Raw genomic sequence first — 23,305 nt, 5'->3', positions numbered from 1 at the left:
TTATTAGTATTTGATCATGCCTTTTACAAACCACCTTTGTTTTCAGAAGCAGCAAATAATAAATCCTCATTTTACTAGATGCCACATTAGATGGGGTCAGTCACATTACACTGAGCAATGGACATAGCCAGACCCATTGCTTCTTAATCTGTTGCCCTACTTACTGTTTAAAGGCACTTTCAAACTTTTGGTTCATCAAAGCTAACGCAGACCTTTCTGTCTGGCTTCACACATAAATGGTAGGAATTGCTGAGAGTATGGGTCAGGTCACCAGCACCGCAGCCACGGACCACTCTGATAATTAGCTTTATGTTGAATAACTCAGTCTCAGAGAAGTCTGCCGTTTCATCCCTACCTCAATAAACATCAAGAAACAGCACACTTTGCATCAAAAGAGAAAAGGAGGTTGAGGGAAGACCTCCTCGCTCTCTACAGCTACCTGGAAGGAGACTGTAGACAGGTGGGGGTCAGTCTTCCAAGTGACAGGCAACAGGGCAAAAGGAAACGGCCTCAAGTTGCTTCAGGGGAGATTTAAGTTGGGTATTAAGAATTTTTTTTTCTGCAAAAGGGTTGCCAAGCATTGACACAGGCTGCCCATGGAACTGGTTGAGCCACCATCCCTGAAGGTACCTAAAAGTGGTGTAGATGCGGTGCTTAGGGACACAGTTTAGTGATGGACTAGGTTAGCAGCTGGACTCTATAATCTGAAAGGTCTTTTCCAACCTAAACAATTTATGAAAAGTTTACTCTCACTAATTCAAAGGAAAAAGAAGGGTGCTGCATCACAGCTTGGCTTCCAGCAGCAGCGTGCTTGACCTTGCGGGCTACAAAGTAAAAAATCCTTGTAACTGTGTTGGTAAATAAACTGATTCAGATTGACAACATGGTGATGGAAGAAGTGATATGCATAGAACATCAAGCTGTCATTTCTATAATATTTTTTTTAAACTAGTGGCACTTTACAAAGTGCCTTAAAACACAGCAATCTTTCAGACAATTTTCTTATGTTATAACATCAACAACTGAAAGGGATGAAGGCTGTATTCAAGTGCTAAAGGACAAAAAAAGGGCATTTTGACAATCTTCAGTACTGTAATTACAAGTGCGACAGTTGCTATTAATGTAAGATTGGAAACAAAGAATCATGAAACTTATTATAAGCTTTATGAATGTCTACTAAATTTAAACATTCCTATTTAACTTTCAGCACTTACAACTTCAGTTCAGTTACACTCAAGCTGTATTCATTTTAAGCAACCTTTAAACAAAAAAATGATATAAAAACATAATCAAGAGCTGGTAATACTCGAGCCTTACAAGCAAGTAAGAATTCTCCTTCAAATATTACCATTTATTACTTCCGTAAGAAAGTGTAAAGTACATGCAAATTTTCCCTTTCAATACACATTTTGCATTTTCCCATGCAAATAATGTTGTAGTTGCCACCTGCCTATCATTAACCTCAGCAGACCACAGATACTTCTGAATACCTCAGACAACCACATTGCCTCAGCGAGGGATTAGCTGCCTATTTAGCTTTAGAAATCTGACGTGTGTTCTCCTAATCCACATATATTTTATGGGATTCTAGTACCTAGCCCACAGGTAAATCTCAAAACCTATTTGCAAATTTCATTAGACTCCTATGAAAAGTTAGAAAGAAGAGTTAAGTATTGCTATTATTTCAGCTCCAGTCCAGAATTCATTTCTTTACTAGTGATTGAAAGTATCAATTATACTAACACTTACAGTTAATTATTGTTAACATAACTAGGATTTATCATCTGTGGGTAGGACTTCAACACTACTTTTTAAATTTATGCTTATGGTTGTCCGCTATACTTTGAAAATCATCATCATTTTATAATTAACATGCAGGGTATTAAACAAATTTAATCTTTTAAAGCTAATATTTTATGAAAGAGCAAGAGGAAAGACGTTTCCACAAAAGAGCAGCCAGAATTATTTAAATCTGAAGCCCAAGCAATCACACAGTTCATTTTAACCAAAATAAATCAGTAAGAATCACGCAGGAGTTGCAGGCTGAAGGGAGGGAAGGCAAAGGAGAGCACCTGGGGCTGGACAGAGGGCTCAGGGCCGGGTCAGAGAGGGTGCAGCCACGGAGCATCCAAGCTGCTTCCCGTGGGCAAACTGGAGTATACACTCGGCCACAGCTGCTGAGACAAAGATCTATCACAGTAACTGTTCTTGAACTTCTTTTGTGTGTGTGATGGGGAAGGGAGTAACAATGGGTTTTGATTTTTTTATGAAGCTAAAAGTTGCATTCCCATGAGGTTAACAGGCATCAGCTGCTGGTGGGTATTCCTACATGAAAACAAAAGTATCATGGTAGTAAAAGGAATCTTTTGTCTTAGGAAAAAAAAAACAACCCAACAAACCAGTTAAAGTATTGTTAAATATAACCTTCAGACTAGGGAAAACTTATTTTAATTGACTGAATGACTTTTATGAGGCACCACAGGCAAAAAACAAAAACACAGAGATGATAATTTTTTCTCTTCTCTCTCCCATTACCAACACCAGTCCAAAGACTGGGAAAGTCTCGGAGCAATGTAAAGCAACAGAGGAGCTTGTGTACAAAACAATCAGGAAACAGATTTAGAGCTGATTATCAGCAGGAGCAATTTTCTCCTGGAAGCTGTAAGAACTCAAATCTAAACTTTTGGCTTTCAGCAAAGTACCAGCTCAAATATAAAATAGTAGCCACATAAACTGTGACAGCAACAAAAACAGCCACAGCATTACGGAGCACAAACATAGCAATAGCAAGTATTTTATGGAGGTAACAGCAAACTTCCCCCACCCCGTGTTACGTGCCATTTAGATATTCTTTCCAGAGTATGTGCTGCTATAAAGCCCTTACTGCATTGCAATTATTTTTTCTTTTTTTTCAGTGTAATATCCACTACCATCATTTTCTATTTGTATATAAAGGCGTAAGAGCTTACCCAGAGGAAAATATGATGGAGCTGGTCCAAACGTTACATCACCCTTTGGGAAGGTAGAATACAGCGGCAGGCAAGTTGCTGTCGGCTGCTTCTCCCACCCACCACGGAACCATTATGACAGCAAAGGACCTTCCGTAGGAGCCAGTGTCAAAGCAGGATGCAAAGGGACCAAGGCGAAGGGGTGCAGCTACAATGGGCAAGAAATTTGACTTGATAAAGTAAAACTTTTCATATATCTAAGACCCACTTGCAGGCATCATGGACAAAATTTTGTGTGGCTGCTACGTGAACCATCAATAGTTTCATTAAAAACAATTAACTCAACTTGAAAGAGGTTTTCCCAGCTTTGATATATAACTGAGCCTTCGCGGACCATGAGCACCGCAGGAGCTAGCAGCACAACCTCGCCTTCTGCTTCACAGGCTTCAGTAGTCAAGGAATACATTCATGTTTCAAAGAAAAAGCCAACCATGTCTTGATGTGAGTTTCCTATTAAAATACCTTTTCTCACAAGTAATCAGGCTGAAACCAGCATTGAAAAGTTCAAAATCATTGTGACTATGACAAACATTTCTTGTTATTTATTCTTAAATCAGTTCAGTCCAGAAAACCTTCCATGACAGTGCCCATGGAAAATAGTTATGCTGGAAAAAGAGTGAAAGAATATACTAGAATACATTCAAACTCACTTTCTACTGCAGTTGTTGTAAAGTAACCAACTTCTGTGTTAAATTCACTTTATTTTACCTTGTGGAGCAAGTACTGCTTTAAGCACTGCAAATTAAAAATGAATCTCTTTAAGAGCAACCCAAACTCCTTTCACTGGATTCATAAAACAGCTGTTGGGGGAGATGCACTGAGCTCAGGAGAACGAGACCCACACTCTGTCACAGCAGGTATTAAAAAAAATCCCAAAGAAATTAGAAGCAGTGCCCTCCAGTACGTTCAAGGGAATATCCAGAAGATTAAAAGGGAAAACAACAAAGGAGAAAGACAAAATCTGAGCTATGAGCGCTCAGACTCAGATTTCTTAGTAGGTTTATTCCAGAATTTTCAGAAATATATTAATCTTGCTGGGAGAAAAACACGCCACATGCTTAGAAGAGCCCTGCCTATAGAGTTAACAACTACCCCGCTCACCAGGCCAGTGTGGCTCCGGGAACCTGAAAACTGAATTTTCCCTTTCAGACATCAGAATCATTTAACTCAGTCACCCAATAAAGAGAGAAGGTTTTCATTTACAGAGATTGATCAGCTCAATGATCCAGAAAACAGGCAAAGGGGGGAAAGTATGGTCTGTGAGGGAAGAAATACAAGAAACGGTATGCTGATTTCATTCTTTAAGTGGATTTCTGCTTAACTGAACGATGCCTACCAAGGTGGATTTATCAGATCTGCACAAGCAGCCGAAACTGCTGAGGAGCAGGACGGCTTTCCCATCCACTTAGCATCACCAGGCTGCACAAACGCTGGCAGACAGCGCTGGGAAAATCAGGTCTGTCTAGGGAGCAAAATTCCAGTCTTTTAAATTGTTGGCTGCGTTTTAGTAAAACCACTTCAAAGTATTCATAAAGCCACTTTTTCTTCTTTTTTTCCCTACCACCCCCACCCCCCACCCCCCACCCCCCCCCCACCCCCATGAATTAAGCAACACTGTCTTCTCTTTCTTGCTGTCTTCTGACAGTAAATGTTAACATGTCTTTGAAATGCTTTCAGGCTGGAGCCAGAGGCAGAGGTCCACATTTAGAGGAGTGTTTTGCCATGAATGCACTGCACCAATACCAGATTTCAGCTTACTTGTGGGTACGTGCAGACCCAAACAGGCGGCTTTGTGGTCTGAGACCTCCGCGTCTTGAAAAGCTCACAGGCACCACAAACTTTTTTCTAGCAACTACTATGATAGTTAGGCGTACATCCGTACATTTTTTAATACGCTATTAATCCCCTAATATTAATAGTACAACAATAATTCAAAAATTACATAAATGCTCTAACACACAAAGTGAGGGAATTCAAGAACTCCAGTGTCAATCAGGATTAAGCGTACCCAGTGCTCTGATACTGAGGACTGCCAGCATGATGGACATCTGTTTAACACCCTTGTTCAGAAACTTATTGCTGCACAAGTACCTAAGAATTACCCCATATTGAACCATGCGATTTTAAAGCCAAATTAGAAATGGTTTCAATAAGGAGAAAAGACATAGGTACTTCTGATGCAGGTTCTTAATAAAAAATTAAAAGTCTGTTTTCATTTCTTGTTCTGTTTTCCAATTGTTTTTATTAAATGGCAGTTTATGTTGGTTGTATACTTACAACTCAAGTCTTATCAGAAAGAAATCAGCCAGTGAATACCCTGGAAAAATCATTTTAACAGAAGATGAAAGCAACCAAAACCGTCCTTTAGCATTAATATTTTATGCCAATTTACTTGCAGATAGTACTAGTTACTCCAGTCACTGCATCTAGTAATATAGGAAGCACTAATACGAGCAAAGACAGTATGCATATTCTTATTTTGTTTAATTTTGTCAATGCATTTTGCCTCTTCCCTGTTTCTCCTACCAATAATTTTTATATTTCTTAATTTAAGAAATTTAGTCCATTTACAAAAAAAAAAAAAAAAAAAAAAAAAAAAAAAGTGGCAAACCAAATAGATTTCAAGACGTGAAAAAAGGCACTAAAATGTCCAGAGGGGCTTTCTGGTCAGTGTTTCCATTCCTCTTTATCACAAGCTAGCAAGGAACAAAACCCTGTCATTGCGATTTTTCACACATTTTATGCGCGTGTGTACTTCGCAGCTGAAGTCTCATCCACTGGCCCAGAGCAATCCTGGGTGTTACTGATACAGAGCAAGTAGTAATACACAGAATAGAAGACAAACTCATGGAAAACAGCAAACTGCTCCCACAGACAGGCATCCCACAGGTTTTACTTGCTCTACAAAACTGGCGGGAGGTGTGCTGGAGCGAGGCGCTTCATCCCACTGTGGCTGCAAAGATGCTCTGCAGCATCCGCAGCCACTCCCTGCCGGTGCCCCCCTGCAGCAGCACACCTCTCCCTTCTCCCTTTCCTCCCAGAACAGGCCAAAGTTATTGTGAAAATACATAAATGTATGTGAACCTTTGACGAGTCTACTCCAAATAAACTCAAGTGAACTCTCCCACTTTGCTGTTTATTACAATAAAAGCTCAAACAGAAGCCACCGTGCATTTGAGGTTTATATTCTGCTGCTAGAAAAAAAACCCAAGAAAACAAAAAAACACACACACACACAACAACAAAAAAGGAAAAAAAAAAGGAAAAGAAAGACCTTATTACTACTTCACAGACACAGAGCCTTGCTGAGCAGACAGGGAGCAGCAGCAGGGAGCCAACAGCTAGCATCTCCCCACAGAAATCCAGCAAATGCTCCCTGCGGAAAGGCAGCACACTGCACCTGGGTTCCCCTGCCTGGGGCTTCCAGCAGCTTCGGCTTCTGCAGGTCAGAGCATGTAGACAAGTCGGTTAAGCACGTAAATGGGCAGCTGAAAAATAGGGCCACTGAGCGGAGGAACAGAATCCATCGGGGCTTTTTTGTAATTTTGGAGGGAGGGAAGGATGGAGAGAAGGGGAGAGAGGTTAACACAGGCATCTGGGTCTTGCTTTTTAGCATGGATTGAAAACAGGTACCTCCCACCAGAAAGGATAGCTGGGGCCTGGGAAATGTTTAGTCATCTGTAATGATTAACAAATGTTCACCAGAGGAGTAAACGAAAATAATATCAATAAGGAATAACAAGGTAAAGCAACAAGCTCAGCATAGGAACACGGGGCTTTCAGCGAACTGGAAAACATGTATATTGCACTAGAGTATATGCTGTGCGATTTCTAAATTATTTTTAAACAACAAACAATCAAGCATACTTCAGTGAAAAGCAGCTAAGTGATTAAGAAACAGATTCCTAGCCCACACTGTGTTGACTCAATTCCTCTGAGCAGGACCTGGCTTTCAGGGCAGGCAGACTCCAGACTGCCTCTGAAAATCTCAGCCTAATGAGTCACATTTTAATATCTTCAGGCTGCAGCATACTAAAAAATAAAAATAAAAATTCAGAGACCATCTTTTAAACTGCTTGCCTGGAATTTCAAATTGCACTTTAGAACAATTTCCCAAATAAGACTTTCAAAATTTGCCAGGGATTATTCTGAATTAATTCAGCAGCAGCAGTTGTGCTTCCCAGGGAAACATCCCTGGCAGAACACTGCACCAATACCCCTGCTTAGAAACAATTTTCCTCTCCTCCAGAGCACAGGATCAAGTTTGAGGTAAGTCATTTACATAAATCTATAACGCATCTTGGTTCTCCAGGGTATTATAACGCTAACAGAGAAATGACAAAACAGTAGTTTCATCTTTCTAGACCCAACACCTCTATACTTGACAGCTATAGCTCTGAACGATAGGTACAGCTGCAGGCTTTCCATTGTAGTATTTTCATAATCCTTGCTTCTGGGCATTTATGGGCTAAAGCTGTCTGCTAAGGACTGTAAAAATGTTTTACTAAAGCAAGTTACTCTTAAAATGTTGAAGACAGCCCTATCTTATGAACGGATGCTTAAGCTGATGCTTAGCGAGCCACAGAAAGCACTTGCAGAACAGCTCGTGTCTGCATTTGTAAGCACTGTAGGGTCAAAACTGCTGGGTAGAGCACCCCAGATTTCACCCTATAAATCAGAAATTGCAGCAATAACACACAACACATGCCAGTCCTGCTGGGTCTACCACCCTGCTCCAATAAAAGCACTGACAGATAAACAACTGTTAAGGTTCAAGGCCAGGACCTATACATAAAATCTCTCTTTCTTGATGAAAGAGTACTACAACTTTTTTTTCTTTTTTCTTTGTCCTCTTTCTATAGAATACAATTCACAGAGGCAACGTGTGAGCCTGACCCACCGGCAGGTGACCATGCAGAAGGACAACCCTCTACGCTTTCTTGTGTCGTGACCCTTCTTGACCAACAAAACTACAGTTCTACCAGCACTCTTCTCCATACAATTTTTCTAGAATAAACGGTGGTTGAGGGAATTTCTTCCCCTTCATAATTTGGGTCTCTTTAAAGTACAGAAAATTCAAAATAAAGCCTGCAGGTCTTTATCCTAAGAAAGAATGTGACAGGGCTCTAGACCCCTATAATTTCAAAACCTCCTCAAAAGTTTCTTCCAGGCAGTAATAAGCAGAGAAGTAAATTCCCTACTCATGCAGATCCAATGACATATAGAGTGAACAAGGACTAGCACCAAGAACTATAAATATACTGCCACAAAGTCCCTGCTAGCAGAGAAGGAATAATTTTTTCATAACATTTTGAGTCTTCTCCCCACACCATGACCATTTAGATACAGACAAAAGCTTGGACTTTAATGCTGGAAATACAGAGATCTATAGCACAACTATCTTACTATCAAAATCCTATATGAAGAAGCTAGGAATTGAAGTCCAAGACACAACATCCATGGGTCTGATGCACAGTATGATGTACAGTAACCTAAAGAAGCTCTGAAGATTGAATTAAAGAATGGACATCTCCAACGTACTCTATGTGCATCTAAAACTTATTGCGTTGTTTTTTTTTTTACTTAATTTGTTTCTATTTCAGAGTAAGAGGACACGAAGAATACCCAGGCAGCCTCATTCAAGCACCCAAGCACCCAGAACTGCTACTAACTGCAGCGCAGATATGTCCGCCTCTCCATCAGCTGTAACAGGAGCTTAGACTCCTTACTTCACTCCTTTAAATCGTGCTTCAAAGTTGGCTCCTTTTTTTACATTTGCAGGAACCTTTTTTCTCCTTTTCTAAAGTGCTGTTATTGTAAACGACCTCACATGGCACTGTTCGTCCTTTGAAACTTTTAGCAATAATTGATCAATTTTCTAAAGTTTGGGGGGTGGGCGGGTTAATGTTTCTCGTGTTAGTGGAGCCAGGCACGCAATACATCTGAAAGCAGTTAACCCAATTGTCTTTCACCCAAAGGTTAGATATTCCCAAAACAATGTTTTAGAAAATGTAGCCCAAACGAGCAGTGACCTGCATACACAACAGCCGTCCTCATCCGAGCATCTGCACAGACCACATTGCCATTTACGTGAAACCATGCAGGATACAAAAGCCTGGCTGTAGGACTCAGAAAAAGACCAGAATCTCAGGCTTTTGGCGATAGCTACCCCAAATGCTGTTAAAGGAGTTGATCTCTCCAAAGTAAGATATTTTAAATACCGAAGTCAGAGTCCAGCACAACAGTTGCCTCAGTTATTTGCATCATAGCCTAGGGCTGTTTCCACCATTGAGGAACTGCTCAGGAAATGTAGGAGCAGGACAGCATTTTGCACACCAGGAACGTACCACCTTTTATAGCTGAAACAACAAGTCTAATTTGCCACTAGCAACTCGTATAAACCAAGTAATCTCATAGCAAGAAAATAACGTTGCTGCAGAATAAAATAAAACTGTAGTTTGACCCAATTTCAGATTCCCTTGGTGAATTTTAGAGGATAAAAACAAAAGTTGATTTTTACAAAGTAACTTCTTTTAAGCTAAACAATAATGCATAAAGTTAACAGGAAACATTTAAATTAAAATTGAATTAAATAGAAGATGTGGAACTATGCAAAAATCCTCAGCTTTTGCTAGCGTAATGTTGAAACATTGTCCCTCTAGGTGCTCTTAAACGAACAAAGCAGTAATGCTGCCGATGAATCACCTACCAAAACATCTCTGCTACAGGCCAGGTACAGAGGGGATGCAAACCAAGTCAGATTCTGAAGTCTTAATCGCACACTGGCTTTCTATTTATCAAAGTTAGTTATGGGAAACAGAGGTAACATTTCATAAAATAAACCAGTCGAAGACCTTTTGCTGTACCCATTAGACTTTTCCCTGCACGGTTTGTACCAGCCCCCCAGAAGACAGAGTCCCATGATCCAGGTACCAGCGCTGCCAAAGAGTTGGGGTCGAGGGAGGGAGAGAAGGAGAAAAAGAGAAAGGAGGGCAATGGCATCATCAATAATTCCATTCAGGTGAATTGCTTTGTTTATAAGAGGCCCAGCTAAAGTCATACCCAGTTATTTAGGCACAGGTGGCAAGGGAAGGTCATTTTCATCTACAAGCACTGAGAAATGGATGATATGAAATGCCTCTTCCTTCCTCTCCAGGAGCTCTGGTCCTTTCCATATTTAAACACTACAGGAAAAAAATACCTTCTGTTCCCAGTGGGGTCTCCCCTATTTCCATAACAGAAAGCTTCAAAACCATGAGGTGCCCTTCAGAGATTTGCAAATCCATCTCATTTCCAAAAATTATTCACAGAAAATGTAACTCGAGAAGTTTCAAACCAGAGCTAAGCTGTGTGAAAAACCTGAGCAGCTGAACACCAGGGATCTCCCAAAAATCCCCAAAGCATCCTTCTGGTTCAGAAAACCCCACAAGCTTATAACCATGTGCTAGGAAATGAGGATGCAGCTCCCAGCTCGGGCAACGCTATCCTGTAGACTAATCAACCTGACTTATTTTCGGTGCACGCTGAAAAAATATCCAGGATGTGACAGAAACAGCATCCACTTTATTTCCTTCAAACCATACTTGCCGATCCTATTTGCAGTTTTATAAAAGGCACATATATATGCACACGCATGCGCTTTTTGCATACCAATACCTTCGTTGCCACTGCCCGTGGGTGTTCTGCTTTCCCCCACCTGTACCCAGAACGCTGCTGCTTGCATTGAGATGCACATTTACAGGTAAATGAGAATATCAGGCAAAGGGTTGCCAATGAAAAACTAGAATATGATAGCTACTTAAAGAGATTAACTTTCTTATTATTGTGTCACTGCACACTGTAATTCAAACAGCTGGTAGCCTCATTTCTGTAACTACGGAAAATTAAACTGGGAGAGAAAGCTCCTTTTCGTGCTGTTGTTTTCATGCCTACAAGACTTGGTTATGTGCCTTTTGTGCCTGTGGTCCTGTACAGGAAGCTCAGCATTTAAAGGGCAAGAACAGTCATTTCTCCTATAAAATTTGCTTTTCTTCCCTTTGCTAGAAAAGTAGCCTTGTAAAAGTCTTCAGATAATCTAAACTAACTCAAACAGCAGTGTTAACACCTCACCTTTACCTTAACACAACAAAGGTAGACAATAAATGTAGCAAAATTAAATTTTCTTTAGTTTAATAGATTTTTCACTGAAGGCTGCCAATTTTTTTACAACAACGGATTTATGTGTTATGAAAACATATGTAAACATATATAAATTTTATGAAAAGCAGAAGTAACTTGTTTTGCTGACAGTAATCTGTGCCACCCCTCACACTTCTCTGGAATTTTATGCTGCATTAATTTCAGCTTCAGTAATATTATTGCTAGGTTAAATCTGTTTTCATTTCATTCATTTTCACTTGGAACAAACTGTCATGGAGCATAAAGAAAATGAATTATTTTTTTTCCTCCATTATAAAAACATCTTTAAGCTCCTTTGGACTCAACTGCTAAAGCAGCTATTGTGGGTTAAATTAGCCTGCCTTTACTGGGGGACAGGCAGCAACCTTTCCCAAAGAGAACTTTTTCCACGTGGGTACCTCATCAGGGATGTTTAAAAATCTGTGCAGAGTATCTTTTACTCATGTTCAAATTAACTATATGGATTGGAGGAATTCAGCATGTATCATTAGCTCTGGAATTAGTTACTTCCCTTTCAAAGCATGAGTAATTTGTGTGCCTTCCTTTTCCATATGGGATTTACGAGGCTTTTATTGAAGTAACAGCTAAAGAAAGGTAATTACTGGAGAAAAACATAGGAGAACTTAAACAGACAATAGGTTATGTAAAAAAATCTTAGCGTTGTCATTTCAAAGTAAGATTTTTCGCATCAAGCTCAGCAGAATGCCAAGGGTTTGCCTTGGCTGGAGGACTGGATTGAAACTCTGCCTTGTGGGACTGTGTCATGGTGTAACCCCGGCTGGCAACTCGGCCCCGCTCAGCCGCTCGCTCGCTCCCCCGCAGTGGGATGGGGGGGAGAATCGGGAGGGTAACAGTGAGAAAACTGGTGGCTGAGATAAAGGCAGTTCAATAGCTGAAGCAAAGGCCGAGTGCGCAAGCAAAGCAACCCAAGGAATTCTGTCGCCGCTTCCCACGGGTGGGCAGGTCTTTATGTACATCCCCAGCAGAGCCGGGCTCTGCGTGGAACGGGCGCTGGGAAGGCAAAGGCCACCACTCCCAGCGTCCCCCCTTCCTCCTTCTCCCCCAGCTGTACGTGCTGAGCGTGACGCCATGTGGTCTGGGGTACCCTGGGGTCAGGGGGGTCAGCTGTCCCGGACGGGTCCCCCCAGCTCCCGGCGCCCCCCAGCCCGCTCGCCGTGGGGTGGGGTGAGGAGCAGCAGAGCCCTGGGCTCTGTGTGAGCGCTGCTCAGCAGGGACTGAGCATCCCGGGGTTATCGACGCTGTGCCCGCCACAAACCCCAGACACGGCCAGTGCCGGCCGCCGTGAAGAAAATTAACTGTACCCCAGCCCAAAGCAGCACACAGGGACCAAAGCGTGGCTCAAGCAGAGAAGCCACAAGACAGAAAAACAAAATCCTAAGATCTGGAAAACATGACCAACAAAGACAGACTGAGAAAACTGGGGATGTGTGGTTTGCAGGTGCCTAAGGAGAAGGATGACGGCACTCTGCAAGTATATTAAAGGTAACTAAAAGGGTTGGGAATAAACTCTTTTCCATGGTCCCTGGGGAGAAAAGTACAAGTGATGAGCTGAAATCTCAGTCAGAGGGAACTAGGTTAGACACTAAAAAAAATTTCCTAATGGTAAAGACAGTTAAGCACAGGAACAGATTGCCCTCTGAGGCTATGGACTCTCCATCAGCAGAAAACCTTATAATAGGCAACACAAACATCTGTTTACAATGATTCTGACTCAATGGGTTCGGTGCAGCGGTGAGAACTGAATGACTTCCCACACCTATTTCCTACACGTAAAAGCAAGGCTGCTCTGTTCACCAGCCTTCCCAGTTCCATCACAACCACTCTAACCACTGTACTCCCTTTTTGGCCATTTGACAACAGCCTCACGCATGAACGAGTGCCTGCCCCGAGCGCAAAGGGGCCGTGTCCCCCGGAGGGGAGCTGCAGGAGGGGGGCAGCCAGCAGCACCTGCGGGCTCCCACGTCTGGCTGCAAAAGCCAGCTCCCCCCTGGGAGCGAGGTGCTTACCTGCACGCCCCGGCGTCACCTGCATCAGCCCCACCTCAGAGCACGTCTACGCTCGGTACAGCAGCTTTCCTCTTGTCGACAGTGCAGTGATCTGTATTAAAAAAGGAGTCAGTAATACCTTAGACTGCAGAAAACAGATTTGTTTGTACCCATTTCACTCAGAGCTGTAGCTCTACATTTGCACTGACATGAGAGGCTGACACAAGTATTAAATCGACATAACAACAACCTGATGCTGAAATCAGCCCAATTAATACTTAGGACCAGCCAACTCCCTTGCAGTGATTGACTGAAGACCATTTAGTATTGCAAAAGAGAAATCCAGGAAAACAGTTTGTATTTCTGGTTCAGCCCAGATCACTAGTCTAAGTTAAACAAGTTCTTGGACCCTCCATGCACATCAGCTCTCATTTCTCTTATATTATCAATATTAGAAGCTTTCTAAAGCATGGAGATGATCTCCTAATATGATCTGTCCGATATGCAGCCCAATAGATATTTCAGATGCGTAGTTCGAAATACTTAATATCAATTATTGTTCTTTAGCCAAGAGAAAACACTGCTTGACATGGCTACCAGGCAGTCACATTTTGTGGGGGCCGAAAAATCTATATTCTGATCACTTTTACTGAAAAACACTCAGAAGAGCAAAGCCTCCCAGAGAGGGTGCCTACAAACGCTGTTCAGTGCGGTAAGGTAAGCAGAGCCGCTGGCTGCTTCAGCACTCTTTGGTGGTACATAGGTCTTCAGAGTTACATATGTGAAAAGCTGAGTAAGCAGAACACCACCAGTGAAATGCAGAAGGAAAGTGGTCAACAGCTCACTAAAGCAGTATTATCCACCTGTACTTTGACTATTTAGTTCAGTTAAATTCATGATCCATAAAATAGACAGCAGTAAAATCAATTTACTTTTCGTTGCTGTGTTGAATTAAAGTATTACTAATCGTGCTTGAGAAAACATTGCTCTTACTTAGACGCTGTTGTGGGTTTTTTAATCAGGAAGCTGAGCAATCACAGATATTATTTCCCCTTGACAAGTTCCAGCCCAAGCCTTTTTTAATGCCCTATCACTTTAAAGACTCCCATGAGCACAAAACGCCAAGCTCAAGCGCAAAGACGCAGGACCCAAATATTATGCATTCAAAAACTACGCAATGCTTTAGTCGAAGTTATTTGGGTTTCAGCCCAGAGCAGAGCCACAGCCACTGGGAGCAATTCCTTGCAGGGACTCCCACTGTCCCCTCCCTGCACAGTGGGGGGGCACGAGCACCTCGTGTCCGGGGAAAACTGAGCTGCTTGCCCAGCAGCATGAGTATGTGGCCAACAGGGTGGACATCTGGACCCTGATATCTCCTTGTTGGTCACTGCTCCTCAATGCTCCTCATACCACTTAGAGGTTCTCAGTGAGGTTTTGCATTTTCCTGTTTTCCATGATCCTCTGTACTGCTGGCACTTCTATTGCTATTTCTCTTTTCCCTTCTCCAGGAAAAAGATTCAGAAATTTCCAATGGAAAACTTCATCCTGGCCAGTGAACATGCCACAGCAAGCATGCTGTGGCCAGCCTACAGGCTAGAGCTGAAAGGATGGAGAGGCAGTACAGCACACGTGCCTGTGCCACCTTACAGGTATTCATGCTTTTGTTGGGCTGTAAATGACATTTCTTTTAAAAACAGCTCTGTCACAAGTGCAAGGAATCTACTCTTAACACACATGAACAGCAAAAAAAATCCAACCCCCTATAATCTTCATGGCTTCAATGCCTATTTAGATAGCACCGATCACTCTAATGTGGGTGCTGTACCCTGTTCACATGCAAGTCTTTATTAAAGGTGCAGTGTCTTCCAATAACGATCCTTTATACCTATAATTTTAGGCTCCTGGGTTTAAATATAAAAAGCTAGATGTGCTGTTGTTACATTAAAATATTGCCCTCATTTCTGCATTAACTCAAGTGATTCCCTTAGCTGACTTCACCGTTTCGGTGATGACACCCCCGTGGTGTCTAAATGGAAGGTAACTACTTCTACATGCGTTAAGGGGGACTGATGAATTGCAAATGAGGATGACTTATGCAGCAACAGCACAGAGTCAGTACATGTAAGCGGTTTTGAACTACAGGTGCCTGACAAGTGTTCTTTTGCATTTTCCCCTATAGCTTCAAAGTTAAAATTCATCTGTTTTGTCCTTTAGTAAAATTTAAATGACTGTCCCCTACCTAGTGGTTTGATAAGTCAGACTGTTCTCATTTTCAGGCTAGAAAGGGTTTCCAAAGTAAACATCTGGAAAAAATAAAACTCAGTCCCTACTCAGCCCTCCAAGCAGAAGAGAACTTTGCTACAACTGTAATTTTGTCATGTACGAGAGCCGCCTGCTGCTGCCGAGGTTTGCTCTCACCCATCCTCCCTGCTGAAGCTGCTGCTCTCTGTGCGTTTGGAGTGATGCAGCTTGCCACCAGCCTCCACTTCTGCCTTGGGATTCACACCGGCGAATTCACACAAGAGTCCTTGCTCCTAACACCATCACCTGTCATTAACATCACATGTCATCATCACATCATCATGTGATCACGTCTCACATGCACTTCTCTCATTAGTAAGGTATCGGGATGCCATTAAGTTTTTGCAGACCAAAGAAACCTGCGGTGTCAGAGGGAACTCTATGACCCATCTGCTATCAGGTGGTGGCTGCAGCATTGCAGCGCTGAGGGGAGAGGAGGTGCAATGCTATGCAAGGTGTTTTTTAAATAAGTACAGACGGTATTATCCTCACAAAAAAAAAAAAAAAAAAAAAAGGCAGCACTGTACAATGTTGCTGATATTGCTGCTTTATGACTTGTTTCTAATAAAACCCTGCAGGCTTTAGAAAAATCTGTCTTCAGCTTTGTTCTAGGTAGCTGTGTGCAACTCCTGCAGCTCTGATACTCTCAGCAATAGATATGGCTGTAAATGGCTACTTCTCATCACTATTTTCCTGTCGCTTTTACAGAAATGGTAACGTAATCTAAATTTTGAGGACATTTGTTCAACAAGACAACAGTTTCAGAGTACCACTACTGTCAAAATATATTGTTAATATTGTCCCTTAAATTTCAGCCGCATTTAGAGACTTGAAGGATTCTATTGATGCAAAAAACTTTGCATACACCAAATTACAAACTTCAGTGGAACAGATGGTTCAATCAATATTACACTAGTCAACTGCTAGAAACAGTCTATTAGTTTTAATACCTACATAGACCTTTACTGAAAACCACAGCCGTAGAGTTGTAATACAGGCAAAAATATCATTAAAATGAATAGCCTCTGAAAGAATAAGAAATTACTCAGTAACTTCAGAATCCCAATGAGGACGAATGACCTCTAAGTGTCATCTGCTGACTGGTACAAGCAATTGAGTCAATGTCAAATAAACAAAGTGACATATAATTTAGTTCTAGCATTCCTAGTATATCATAGCAGTAAGTACAAAAACTAAGGCTATCATATCTCAGAGCAAAAGAAATTAAGTTAATGCATACTTAAAAAAAACAAACACCTGGGACCATTTCTGAAGATTTCTGATCATTACATCTACTGTGGCTAAATGTAAATAAAACAGCACAGCCATATAAATGGATAAACTTGGGACAATTTCATTCAGATAACCATTTCAAAATGAATCTAAAACTTACCCCAATGTCTGGAACTAGTAAAACAAAAATTCAGTCTGGAAATCCTCTGTGAATCAGACTAATTCTGAGATTTCCAACACTGAGGTTCCGTTCTGGCAGAAGGAAAGGCTGTTTCAGTCATTTCAGCTAAGCTTCCAGTTCTCACCTGACCAAAGCCCCAAACTAATCAGGTGTTTAACATAATTTTCAGAGCCTGCTGCCTCTTACCAAGATATTTCAGGGGGTTAATACAGCTCAACAAGCCCAGCAGGCAAGCCATCACTTTGTGGATACCATGGTAGGATTAGGCGTTAAATACCATTTTGACCAGAGTGATTCACCAGAGGCTTCCAGAGGAGCCTCCCCAGGGCTCGGCAGGTGCCCAGGCACACAGACCTGGGCTCGTACCGCTGTCTCCTTGGCTGCTCATCTCAACCAGAACCCACTTCAGGTGTTCAGCCCACCCACTGCACCCTTATACAGGGCTTCCTGAGTGGTGACAGAAGGTAAGTGAACACTTAAATGTTTTGCAAGATGACATTTTATTAGAGGAGAGCTGCAAGACCTGCAGAATTATTTCCTTTTTTTTCCTCCTTGAGTACCGAGAGAAATGTTAAATAAATGAGGAACCCTGTGGTCAGCGGAGTAGCAGTCTGACTGCTATCTGGTCCTGCCCTAACAGATGAACACATCAAGTGGGAAGCTATTTTAATGAAGCAAGAAGATATTTTTATGGTAATTTATGTATTTAAGAGGTAGCACCTCTGATGAAGTGTATTCCAACAGGTTCTGAAAATCATGAAGTCAGAATGCCTTTTTTTCTAGACAAACACTTCGAGAAGATGCATTTTATGTTTCACAGATTAGCTGCTGCCATTTCTCATCCAGTTTAGCTCCAGCATATGTTAAGGTATTCCCCATTGTGTTTTTACAGCCACAAACAGTAAACTACCCAAAGCTCTAAGGAACAGAGTGAACAGCATGTGTGTTGTGTTTCATCACAGAAATCACAGAGAACATAAATTAGTGAAGTCATCTGTATCGCTTATCCACCTAATTAGGCTTCCCAAAAGGAAGAATTTTCTCTTTCCCCCTTCTGAGTTCACACTACACCTTCTGATTTTAGATACAGACACATTAGCATTTTAAAGAATAATTACAAAAAATATTAATAGTCCGGTGCAATAAAGCGTAGGAAACTTAACTTCTGTGGAAACCTCCTAGTTAATGGATCATCCCTTCCAGCTTAGATGCCAACACTTATATTTCCATTTCCAAATTAATATTTTGAGAAGCAAAACAAAATACATATTTGCAAGTCTCTTTGGATCCTTCTGCAGGTTCACTCTGGCACTTTGAATCCAAGACATTTGTGGTATTATGCAAGCTGGCTCAGGCTCGCAAAAAGGGAATCAAGCCTGCTCTTGGAAACACTTTCCTGAGCATCTGTCAAAGGAAAGAAAAAAGCATTTCACATGATCCAACAAAACTGTAAACTGGCTGGTTCAGCCTTTTTTAGACCTGCTCAAGCTTCTTCAGCAGCTAAGTGCCATCAGTGTTTGCTTACGCTAAGCTTATGATATCAAAAACTGGAAGCCTAAATATTATTCTCAATAGCATCCCTGATGGATTTCCACAGAGTTCAGTAGGACTGAGATCAGGTCCATTCCACACATCACTGTTTAAGTCTCCTTTTCTCTGGGCAGCTACACCCACATATCTGCACTCCTGCGGCTCCCTCCTGCCCTGGCTCCCGCCAAGGGCGAGCACTCCTAGAAAATCCTGTTCCTGTCTGACAGCTCTATATATCCATCCCCCACGGTCTTAGGAACAACCTTAGGAAATCTGTCCATATGGACAGAGGAAGGGATCATTCTTTTATATATGTAGGCTTTTCAGGGCTAAGACTAAGGAATTTGTGCTTAATTTAAGGCAATTCTGAGCATGTTTTAGAAAAAAAAGCCTTGACTGCATACTCATATTTTTTTTTACTGAGCTTTTTTTCTTCAAATTAACATTTCTGTAAGCTACAAGTCTGCCTTCAACGCTTTGCTTCCAGCACGCAAGTTCTGCAAGTGGCTTTTCAGAGCCACACCACCAGTTCTTTACAAAATACAAGCCATGCAGAGATGCATCCCTGAAGGCTGGAGGAGTACAACAAGCCCTGTAAAAGTTTTCAGACTGCACACTTTACAAAATATTTGAGCTCTGCCTCTAAGTTACTATGGAATAACTCCTCAGCAGTTACCAGTGATCCTTCCAAGGAAATTCACCAATAATTTATGATAAATTGCCAGATTGAAGGGCTTAGTCACATTTAAGGTAATGGCTCTTCTGGTTTCGACCAGGTGAAATCCAGCAGATAAAGTATCATTCACACAGCACTGGAGCCCCCCTTTCAGGAGAAGGTAAGAGGGATGCACAAGGTCCCATCAATAAGGAAAGCTCAAGTGCATACCTCATTTTGGAAAATAACTGCTGTCACTCATTTTGTATGGAAAATACCTAGTTTAAAATCTGTGGAGGAAAGGTTTAGCAACAATGAAAGTGTAGTAAATGACAATGCAGGAGTCACAACACTCAGTTCCCTTGGGAGAAACACATGAGAGCCTTGGAAACCAGAAGAGACTCGCAATCTACTACAAATATCAGCAGGAGGAGTCGCAAGTCAGAGGCTGGTATTTTCCATCTAGGCTGGCAGATAAACAACAGGAACCAGGACATCAAATAAAGAATCAAATGAAGACACCAAATGAGATGACAAAAAAACAGCACAGCAGACGGAGATAAATAACATGACTGTTTGCTGGAGAGAGAGTGCCTGAGAATTACAGCTTGTTCACTGAAATACGGCAGTAGTCGCCCACATAGCCACCGCAGGCTGCCTGTGCCCATGGCAGCACCTGCAGCCGAAGGGCAGCCGGGCCACATGCCCTGACACCCCCGTGCAGGGGTGAGGACCAGCCCTGGGGACCAATGACCATGCATCTCTGGTGCACGTCTATTACCCTGCACCAAAGCAGAGCTCGGCATTTCGGCTTGACCCCATGCACAAAGCAAACCTGGAAACCCGGGCAGCATTCAGCTGGGGTGCCAGGAAGCCGAGACCTCTTCCAAGCACCAACTAAACTGTTTTGGAGCACAGTTGTGCTGCGTGAGGGAGCAGACGATGAGTGGCTGATGGAGTAATGCAAAGCGCAGAGACACCAGAGAAAAGTGTTTAACAAGTGCTTTCCAAGTTTATCAGAGGTGAAACAGCTTGCTGTTTTGCTAGAAAAGAAAAAAAAAATGTCTATCTTTATTCAATTTATACAACAGAAAAGCTTTGCTGATTTTGACAAGACCAGGGAATCCTCACAGCACGCTCCTAGCACCAAACTTTTAACGATTACAGGAAAGTCCCTGACTAAAGCCATGAAAGTAAAAGCAGCAGCTGTCTCTGGATAAACTGTTGTCCTGAATTTCCCATGAGGAAATTCAATTGCACTTAACAGTGAAAAACTAAGTGACAGAGAACGTGCTAAACCAAAATCATTTCCAGAAAACACTACATTGAAAACAGGGCGGCAGAAAGGATATGTACCAAAATATGATGCTCCTTTCAGCTGCATCTGCCCTACAGTGCAGCAGAGCTGATCCCAGCAGCAGGCTGGGAAGCAAAGCGAGCCCCGAGAGGAGCTCTGCCTGCAGGCTCGGGAGATTGACTCCTCAGAACAAGCAGACATGGCTGCACCACCGGTCATGTTCAGCTGATTAGTTGGACCAGAGTGGTTCAAAGGCCAGAAGAAAGCTCGTTGCTATTTATCTCAGAAATACCTGCATCCCAGGCATCTTCACGAGTGCTGAGACACCTCAGCTGAAGAAAGCTAAGAAGCCATACTGTAAAAGCTCACCACAGTTCAGAGGAAAGCAGCAGAAAAAGCAGCCAGTTTTCTACCAACAACTACCCCCATCGGACACTGCTATGACCTGTCTTCTGCTGCTTAGTTAGCAACAGGAGGAGGACTGCATTTCTCCTATTGTATTTCCCTAACGCTACCTTTATCTCACAGACTTCAGGCACAACTCAGCTAAAAACATCTGCCCTCTCTTGTATATGTATATGTATATATATATATACATATACATATATGCATATGTATAAATGTCCCCTCCATCTTCAACTAGTTAATTTTACCGTTTACATGACTCAGTAAAACATTTTAGGGCACAGTCTCAGCACAGTGTATTAGGGTCACAGGGGGGCCAGGGTTGGAGGCAACTCTGGAGACCACCCAGCCCAACCCCTGATGGAGCTGGGGCAGCCAGAGCAGGTTGCTCAAGGCCATGTCCAGTTGGGCTTTGGCTACCTCAAAGGACAGAGGTTGCACCACCTCACCAAGCAACCTGTCCCAGTGCTGGGCCACCTTCACCATAACACAGCATCTTCCCATGCTTAAATAGAGTTTTCTGCATTTCTGTTTGTGCCTGTTGCCTCTTATCTGTTTGCTGGACACCACTGAGAAGAGCCTGGCTCCATCCCCTGCCCTGCCTCCCATCAGTTATCTATACACATGGATAAGATCCCCCTGAGCCTCCTCCCAGCTAAACAGTCCCAGAAATCAAACACAGAAATGGGAATAAAGCATTTTCAAGTTCCAAAGAAGTACTACTTGTTTTTATGCCATATTACAGTTTTATTGGAGGTAGTTCTGCTTGCTTTGAATAAAATTTGATTTTAACAAGATCACTGTGCCATATGCATAACTAGTCACATAAGGGCCTGTACACTTATTTAAGCACCACTGCTTTTGCAGCGTGCCCTCAATAAAGCTTAATAGGGCACATACCCCAGCTCTGACAAGCCAGACTGATTATTTGGAGTTGAGCGGTTTCTTTGTTCTCTCTTAGTAAGAGATGTCACAGCCTGATTGGTACTTTTCATTGAACAGGAGAGAAATTTACACTTGTTATGTAGCCATTTATGAAGATTTTTGTAGGAAGGAGAATTGGAAATGAAATATAAAGAACAGTAAATTAAAAATGTGAGATAACCCAGCAATGAAAACAGATGCTGAAGAGGATTTCTTTACAGAAGTTCTTGAAAACTTATTTCTACGCTAACTATGAAGTCATTTAAAGATGGCCAGAAGGAGGGGTCTGAAAATACAACAGCACAGATTCCTGGTTGTCAGTAATTAAGTAACCATTACCCTGTCCAGATGACATAGAATCATGTGGAAACCAACATAAATCACGAGTAATGCCAAAGGACACAGCACTTACTCTGTTCACATCAGTATGAAGAAGAGAGACCCAGCCCTGCCCGCCCCCCCCCCCCCCATCGCTGCTGCCTTGGCAGGACGGGTCATTGCACAGCCTGCGGGGCTGCCCTCTGTGAATGCCTTTTGCCTACACCAAGTTTGGAGCGTCTTTCACTGGCTTCTGTGTCAAAAGTTTCCGCCTCTCTACTGCTGTTGTTCATGTGATTGTCTCTGCTGTTCCAAGGGAAAACGAGTATTAAAATCTACATTGAGAAAAAGAGGAAAGGATATTGAAACCTGTGCACGAGCAGCAGTGCAAAGTATCCAAGTGAACCGACTAACAGCAGCAAATACTGAAGCGCTCCAGCGCTTCCAGATTTCTTTCGAAGGACTGACTAGAACCCCTAGCAGTACTGACAGCAGTTTCATAGAACTATACAAAGACCAGCTACTTGTTGGATTCCTGCAAATGAGGGTCACATGAAAATACAAAGACGCCTATGGATGGACCAGAGTGGTACCACAGTGGGACAATTCAGAGCAAGAAGCTCACTACAGCTCCTCCCATGACCTGGGGAGGAGGTCCCCTCCTTGTTCTGCTGTAGAGCTGTGGAGCCTTCAGGCAGTCAGCCTGATCCAGCTCAGAATTCACCTTCACAAAAAAAAAAAAAAAAAAAAAATCTGTTTCTTTATCCACAGATAAAGGTATGTATAACAGAAAAAGCAGCTGCTACTCCCAGTACCATTTTTAGGCAGAAAACACATTTCCCACTTAGTATTAACTTTTTAAATTATAATAATTATGATTATATATTCACTATGAAATAATTATAAATATTCACTGTCAAATTCTTGTCCATGTCAGTGGCTTGCATGATTCTCCTGAAACTACCCACACGAAGAAACAGCGATGTGTCCGTGGTCACCCATACGTAAGAGCTATGTGATCCTGCTCTGATGGCTCAGCACCATCCCTCAACCCCCAGGGCCGACCAACCCCCACATCCCATCTGGATTTGGCTCTAGTACCATCCTGGCAGGTTCTCTGCTTTCTGTCAATACAGCCCAGGAAAAATTTCTCCTGAGCTCAGCAGGGACACAGGATGGGAGAAAGTCCACCCAAATTCCATCCAGAAGCAGCACATTCACCCAGGGAGATAACACTGAGTAAGCCAGAGGGAAAGCAGCACTGAATAT

Source organism: Falco punctatus (assembly GCF_963210335.1).
Source record: "Falco punctatus genome assembly, chromosome: 13".
Taxonomy (NCBI): domain Eukaryota; kingdom Metazoa; phylum Chordata; class Aves; order Falconiformes; family Falconidae; genus Falco; species Falco punctatus.
This window is presented reverse-complemented; position numbering follows the sequence as displayed.